Source organism: Thrips palmi, unplaced genomic scaffold (assembly GCF_012932325.1).
Source record: "Thrips palmi isolate BJ-2018 unplaced genomic scaffold, TpBJ-2018v1 HiC_scaffold_5, whole genome shotgun sequence".
NCBI lineage: Eukaryota > Metazoa > Arthropoda > Insecta > Thysanoptera > Thripidae > Thrips > Thrips palmi.
The window spans coordinates 12,811,900-12,819,606 of record NW_023144632.1 but is presented as its reverse complement, the minus strand read 5'-3'; the positions used below and the strand labels follow the sequence as shown (position 1 = coordinate 12,819,606).

Below are 7,707 nucleotides of genomic sequence, written 5' to 3'. Positions count from 1 at the left end.
CCGCGCTTCCTTGGCGCTGTGATAACAGGTGCGCCGCTAAACGGCCCAACGATTCTGCAGGTGGGCAGCGCGCCGCCGGGGACTGCCGGGGGACTGCCCAGGCCCTGGGGGGAGGGCGGGCGGAAGGGCAGAAGGCACCTGGAGGATGACACCGCCCGAACGAACGCCGCGAAGGACGCGCTGCAGTCCGCGACGCAGGTGTGCGTCCCTCGCTGACAAACGGGTACCCATGACGGCGTGCACGTGCGCGGCCGCGGGGCCGCCGGGCGACCTCCTCCCTCCCGCGAGGCGCGAGGCGCGCACTCACACCGCGAGGATTGCCGATGCCGCCCAATTTTTCATCGGCGCCGTCGCATGCATCACGCGGAGGGCGGATGGCCGTCAGTCCGGCAGGTCCGCCGGGACCGGCTCGGGTTCGAATCCGCGCTCTCCAGGTGGGTCTGCCTTTTCTCCCTCCTTCTGCGGGTGTGGACGGTGTGGACTCCGTCATGCAGTGCGCAGTGAACCCTGCCCCTCCGCGACGGCAGCCGGACGGGCGCGTGGAGGGCAGCACTGCCAGCTGCCCCGGGCCCTCGCTCGGCGCCTGCCCCGGGGCAATGGCGCAGTGCGGGCAGGTGGCAAGTGGCAAGGGTTGCACGCCGCGTATTCAAACCACGAGGACCAACCGAGACCAACCGCCAGCTGCCGGCTGTAGGTCAGCGCAGCAAGCGCAGCCATCTGGCGGCGTCCAGGTGAAGTCCCGCAGCCCGGCCCAGGTGTGAGGGCGGCAGGGGCGGCAGCTGTAGGGCCTGTAAGGCCTGTAAGGCCTGTAAGGTGTGCAGTGGGATGCCTTTGAGTAATTAGCGCATGCCTAGACCGCATAACCCAACCTATCGAACGCCTTGAACGGCGATGCTGCTGCTGGCCCTCCATAAAGGGCGGCCAGCGATAATATTTGCGTTGGCCGACGCGGCTGCGTCACTCGCCCCGCTCGCCCCGCAGGCAGCGCCCATTCACGCAGCCTCCCCTTTGACGCCGTGCCTCCCCCCGCCTCCCCCTCCCCTTGCTTGCGCGATGACACCTGGACGGGGTGGGGCGGTGAGGCGGGGTGCGGCCTGGGGACGCGTTGCATCAGCGGCGCGGCGTGGTGTCAATAGCTCAGCAGCCGCTCCTGCACCAATAATCGTCGGGCCCAGCGCCCCCGCCCCCAGCCGACGCCCCCGCTGGCTCCACTCCGCGAGGCGTCGCGACGCCCCCTTCCCCGCGCCGCGCACGTGCAGTCAACTCGAAGCGGCGGCCGCGCTTTGCCGGCTTGCTTCGGCTTGGGGCGGACAAAAGTGTCTCTGGTGCACGTGTGCGGGGCAAGGCGAAGCGGCAAGGCGGCCAGGCCGCGGGCGATGGCTGAGCCCTCGGCTGAGCCGCCTGGCAGTACCCACGTGTACACACGTGTCCAGAACCGCCGCGGCACGCTGGCAGTGGAAGGCGCCGCCAAGGGCGCAGCGCGCAGCGCGCCGAGCGCCGCGCATTGCGTGAGCTGGCCTTTTGTGAACTCGGTCTGAACAGGCCGAACAGGCAAACCTGGCAAAGGCCAGAGCACGTGGAACAGGGCAGTCATTGTGCCCGCGACGGCTGCGCCGCGCAGGCCGCGCACGCTCACGCCGGCCGCCCCGACGGAGACCACAGCTGCCTACAGCTGCACGTCGCCGTGAGCCGCAGCGCCGCAGCCGCTTATAGCAGCAAAGGCATCAGAGGCAGCAAGCAGCTGTGGCGGCTGGCGGGCTGCGGGCTGCGGGCTGCGGGCTGGCGGCCGCGAAGGGGGACTCTAACGCTAACGCCCCGCCATGGCCCCGCCGCCCCTCGACATGTGCGGCCCTGCCGGCCTGGCCTGGCCCGTCCTGGCCCGGGCTGTGCTGTACGTTTGTCTGGCCGACGTCCGTCGGGATCCCCATCCCCGGTTCCCGAGCGCTACAAGCGCTACCCAGTCTGTTTGGTGCCACCATGTCGTCGCACAACAACACCACGTCAGGGGAAACCCCGTCCGCCGACGTCGTGACATCTCTCCCGGACTTTTCCCGTCGCTTTTTCGTCCTTCTCTGGATGAAATTGCGTCTTGGAGTCGGCCCGTCGCGGTTTGATCGAGGCTGATTCGCGGTTCGCTCTCTTTCCGTTTCCGGCCATGAATGCGGCCGCAAACTTGTAAGCGACACGGGGCCCGCGATGTCTCCCTCCAGACGAAGGAGGTAACCAACCCTTTGTGCGGTCTGTTTTTTCTCGTTCGCCAACTCTAACCGTTTAAAACACAAAAGGGGTCACAACAAGCGAGAGAGGAGAGGCTTGGCACAAAATGTCCACTCGGCACGGCAACGCACAGCGCACGCCGGGGATGAGGGGCACTGCGCTGCATTTCCTGATTGCAATCTGTGCCGGTCGCGCCGATACAGATACGCATTGCGGTTGAGGCTTGCTTGGGGGAGCGCCGAGCGCGAGGGCGCACCCTTCCCCGCTCTCCGCGACTTCCGCACGCGCGACTCCGCCCCGCACGTGCACGCGGTGCAGGCCTTCTCCGTGGCCGCGGCCCCAAGTGCCATCGCGGATACCGGATGGCTCGTCGCTGCTCTCGCCGCTCTCGGTGAACACCGCCACGCCGCGGATCCAGACGACGACGCGCTCGCTGCGCTCCTCCGCGGCGGTGGCCGCGGCCGTCTTTGGCCGTCGGGCGCGTGCGGCGCGCGGCGATGAACATGTGTGCCTTCAGAAATAACAGCCAGCTGCTCAGGGTGGCGCGCCGAGCGCCGCGCCGCGACCGCGCGGCCCGCCGTCGGGGAGGGAACGCCCCTTCGGAACGCCCCGGCAGGACAAACCGAAGGAAACTTCGGTTAATTTTAGTGCACGCGACTTGGGGTCCTAAATAATGCTCTGCAACGAGAGGGAAGTCCCTCACACGGCCCAGCTGCCGCGCTGCCGCCGCCCCTTGACTGACTTCTGCGACGCGGCGACGCGGCTCGCCGTTTGCCCCAACCCCCTGTTTGAAGTGCGCGGCCTCGCAGCGCGGTGCGCGGTGCAGCAACAGCGAATTAGTCGCCACAATGACGCACTTCCTGGAGTGTAAACGACGGCGACGCACCGCCCCTTGGCCGCGGCGGCCGCGGCGTGCCGTGCCCGTCGATGCCGCCTGAATGTCTACTCGAGATAACGCCTTGCGAACGGAGGCAGGAATGGCATAAGAAAGAGGGACTCTTGGCCACAAGTGCGTGGCTCGGACGTCGAACCGTTCCAACCGACTTCAAATCAAATCCCCTCCCAAAAAAGTTCCGATCGCGGATCGCCTGGATCAGCCCTGTGGGAGGAAGATGTGAGCGCGAGAGAGATGCCCGCACGCCGCACGGGTGACTCACCGCAGCACGGCCGCGGAACGCGGCGCAGGCGCAGAGGGGAGGGGAGCAGGAGCAGCGGCTCGGCGTCGTGACCGCTTTAGTTTTGGCCGTGGGCTCCCCCTCCACACCAATCCGGTATGGTCTAGTGGTTAGGATTTCTGGCTTTCACCCAGGAGGCTCGGGTTCGATTCCCGGTACCGGAATGTTTTGTTTCCCGCTTTTTGGTCCAACGTTTCTGTTCGGTTAAGAAGTAACTTACGAATGACGAGATTAAAATTTTTACACATGGTACAGAAACCATTTCACTGTTTCAAATATTAGTGAAAGCAACAACGCGATAGAAACACTTCGGTAAGTGGTAAGTGGGAAATTTTTGTGTAATTTTTGTGAGTTATCAAAATTTGTGTTGACACTTTACTCTGTGTGTTGAATTTTTCTCGGCGCGTGGGGCCTTTCGGCCTTCCAGCCACGGCAAGGCTGCATACGCGGTGGTACTGGTGGTACCGGGAGGAGGTACGGCGTCACCCGAACAACCGAAACAGGAATGTTGCCGTGCGGCCTTGAGCCTTGAACGCGGCCCGGGCGCTGCGCTGGCTCCGCTGGCTCGCTGGCTCGCTGGCTCGTCCCGTGGCCCCACCGCCCCGCCGCCTCGGCCCCCGGCCCTGGCCCCGGTGAGGAGTCAGTCGGGACCGCCAGGGAAACGCGTTCAACGTTTTGAAAGACCTTCAATCTGTAGGGCTTTGAGGAACGCGTAATTTGCCATCAGTATCGCGTCAGTCCATCGCTGGAAAACAAGCGCGGGACAATAGAGAGCAATCCCGAGCCACGAAGTACCAATCACCGGACGCCGCCCGGTGACTTCATCTCGCTTCATCGTTCCGCCGAGTGGCGGAGTGGCGGGCGAGGAAGGCGAGGCGAGTCGAGTCCAGCGCGCCGTGCTCCCCGCCCGGCCCGCAGCGCAGGCGAGTCCGAGGGGATGCCTGCCTCCCAGGCGTACTGAGCGGCCGGGTGAGCTGAGGCTAGCCAGCGAAGCCAGCGCAGGCGTTGGTGTGGTGGCCGGTGATGTCTCTGTCCCGCCCTGACCCTGCGGTCGAAACACTACCCCGCAATCCGCCTAGCGTGGCGCGGCGGGCGGGACGGGGCGGGCGGGAGGCCGGCTGGCGGCATCTCATGGGAAATCACCGTCCCCGCGGCGCGGCGCTGCACTGCGCTGGCGCATGGCTGGCGCCACGCTAGCACGCTAGCGCTGTGCACGGCGGGCTGCGCGCCGAAAGCGGTTTGCCTCGCAGCCCCGACACGCATTCTCATTAGGGACGGATGCATTCCCGGGAGTGGCCGACGGCTTGCCGACGGGGACGCGGCGGACGAGGCGCACGGGGCTCGCCATCTGTCCTCCGAGAGACACTCCGAGGCCTCCGCCAGGCCACCGTCATGCAAACAGGCCGGCGGGCACCACGGCGGGCCGCAACAACTGTCGTTTTCCAGTTTGCCCGCACCAAGCTCGCGTCGTTCTGTTCCGCCCGTGGAGGACAAGCCACCGCCACACATAGCCCTGGCCGCGAGGCTAGGCCCTGGCCCTGGACCCCGGCTCTCTTCGCTCTCCTTCTCCCTCCGGGGCCTTATCCGGCCGCCCCTACCACGGCCCAGCCTCCCCACCCCGTCACGGCTACATCGGCGCAAATTGCGCCACAGTGATTGAGAGATGACTTCATACACGCCGCACCGCGCCGCACCGCGCGAGGGGAGGCCGCTCTGCCGCTGGGGTGGCGCTAAAAGGCGGCGGGGGAGGGGAGAGCGATGGAGACGAGGATGGACGAGGGTAGACAAGGAGGGAAGACCGGCCCGGCTCACCCTCCGGCCGCTCGAGAGCACGACAGCCGACGGCCTGGCCATCCTGGCCAGCCTGGCCGTTGGACTGTGGTTCAAGGGGCTGGACGAGTTTCTTGGGGCCTTAGGCCGGCCCGTCGTCGTTTGGACCGCCACTCTGGACCGTACTAGGCGGCCCCGCCGAGACCGGCAGCCGCGCACGTGTCAACGCGAGGTTCGACGCGAAGCTCGACGCGAAGCGCCAGCGCGCCAGCCAGAGGGTTGCCTGATTGGCGGGGAGGGTCGGAATGCATAGCCCCCAGCGCCCGCCCACCGGCCACCTCGCTTATTGGATCCGGGGCCACACCCCCCGCCCCGCCACACCCCGCCACACCCCGCCACACCCCGCCACACCCCGCCACACCCCGCCACACCCCGCCACACCCCGCCACACCCGCCCACACCCCGCCACACCCGCCACACCCCCACACCCCGCCACACCCCGCCACACCCGCCACACCCGCACCCCCCACCCCACCCCGCCACACCCCGCCACACCCCGCCCACACCCCGCCACACACCCGCCACACCCCGCCACACCCCGCCACACACCCGCCACACCCCCCCACACCCCGCCACACCCCGCCACACCCCGCCCACACCCCGCCACCCGCCACCTCCGGCATACCCACCCTACCCCGCCACACCCACCCGCCACCGCCGCTCGCTACACCCCGCGTGGTGGAACGCGCCCAGGGTAAAACCAGGGGTCACCAGAGATGGAAAGACCAAGGGTATGGCGAGGGATGAGGAAAGAAAGGTGGGGTGTCCTATCATTCTTTTCGTGTTTTGACTGGCTATCCCATCGTGGTTCGAACCCGTTGCCTTGACCGTCGTGGTCCGTGGTTGCCAAGTGCGGAAAGGATCGGGCGATATTTTGGCTTCAAGCAATCCGTTTCACTGACCATATCTCATCTCATAAGCTGCGGGTGCCACGAGAGACAGGAGGGTTCGGCGTTCGACACCCACCCGGCACTGTCCGGAAATGTCCAAAATGTAAAAAATTGCTGGGAGTCGAACCCTAGCTCCCGGAGGTGCGGGTCGACGCCTCTGCGCGCTCGGCCGCCGCTGTTTCAAGCGACTATGCTGCAGGTCCCACTCGTGGCTCCACACTGTGGCATCCCGAGGAAATCATGATCACGCACAGGGGCTGGGGTTCGACTCCCAGCAATTCTTTACATTTTAGGAGTGGTTTTCCCGATGCGGTTTGGACCCGTTGCGCCACTCGGCTGAACGAGTGAGCCGCGGTGGCCGAACGTGTAGAGATGTTTCAATCCGACACGCGGATCGAGCGATCGAATACCAGCTTCCCGCTCTTTTTGTCTGACGATACGGTTCGGACCAGCGGCTTCAAAGCCTGCCCTTCGCCCAGCGTTGCCCACGGACCGTGGTGGCCGAGAGCGCAGAGGCGTCGGATCCCGACTGCGGGATCCGGGGTTCGGTACTCAGTACGGTATCGAATATTTTGACCAAGCTTGCATCGCAAGAAGGCGGTTCAAGTATACAAAATCGGCCGGCGTCCAGTGTGCCTCTCATAGCCCAGTGGTTCCGCTGCTGGGCAGGGTGACGCAGACTCCTGAGTACCAGTAGCATGGCCCCTGAGTGGGAAGGGGGCCGGGGATCGAAACCCAACTACTGAGAAAGGTGGCAGCCTGGCCTACTATGAGAGGACTCCTCCACATCACAGATGACGTGACCAATGACGGGGCCACTGCGGTTTAACTCTGAGGTTGCTCCTGTGATGAGATGGGGGAACTGTCTGGTGAGCACCACTCCCGCAGGGAAGAGGGCCGGTTCGCCGGGGTGCCCTCTTTCGCTGAAATTTTCTTTATCGTTTTGATTTTATTTTTGGTACTCTATTTTTGCGTTAAAATGTGTTTGGAAATTATTTAAAAGTGGAGAACAAACATGATCAAAACAAATTAACGGATCGGACAAAACGATGGGTGAGGGTCCTTGGCAGCACTAGGCGCGTGGTGCGTGGCGCCCCAGCCCTCTCCAGCTCCGCAGCACTACACTGCTGGCGAGGCAGCCGGGCAGCCTCCTCTCGGCTGGAGTTGAGCCCCCTTGTGCGCAGGGCGCAGGGCGCGCAGGCCGGGGTGGCCGTCGTTGAGGCGGGGCGGGGCGGCGGGGGGAGGGTCGCGGAGCCGCGCACGTGTTCGCCGAGGGGAATGGCGCGCGCACTTGACTTGCTCCCTTCATGAATGTAAGAGCGGCATTACCCACCCGGCGCCACCCCGCCCTCCTCCCCCGCGATGGATCCGGTGACGCTGCAGCGCGCTGGGGCGGCCTGGGGCGGCCGGGGGCGGCCTTCCCTCGCGGGATGGTGCGCCGCTCCTCCACCGCAACAGCGACAACTGTGGCGCCGACAAATAAATGTCGCGAGCGCGTTGACGACCAGGCCGCCTGTTGGCCTATGTCGATCTTTTCGGTCGAGGCTGTCGGATCTTGAACCTGTACATGAACCTGAGAGCAGTGCATGCATGCA

At 65.5% G+C, this 7,707-nt stretch overlaps 1 non-coding gene across 1 annotated transcript; it reads left to right on the top strand.

Moving 5' to 3' along the window:
• Positions 1-3,484: 3,484 nt before the first annotated feature.
• On the top strand, positions 3,485-3,556 carry Trnae-uuc. The gene has a single exon. It is a non-coding gene; the product is annotated as a tRNA-Glu (tRNA).
• Positions 3,557-7,707: the final 4,151 nt, after the last annotated feature.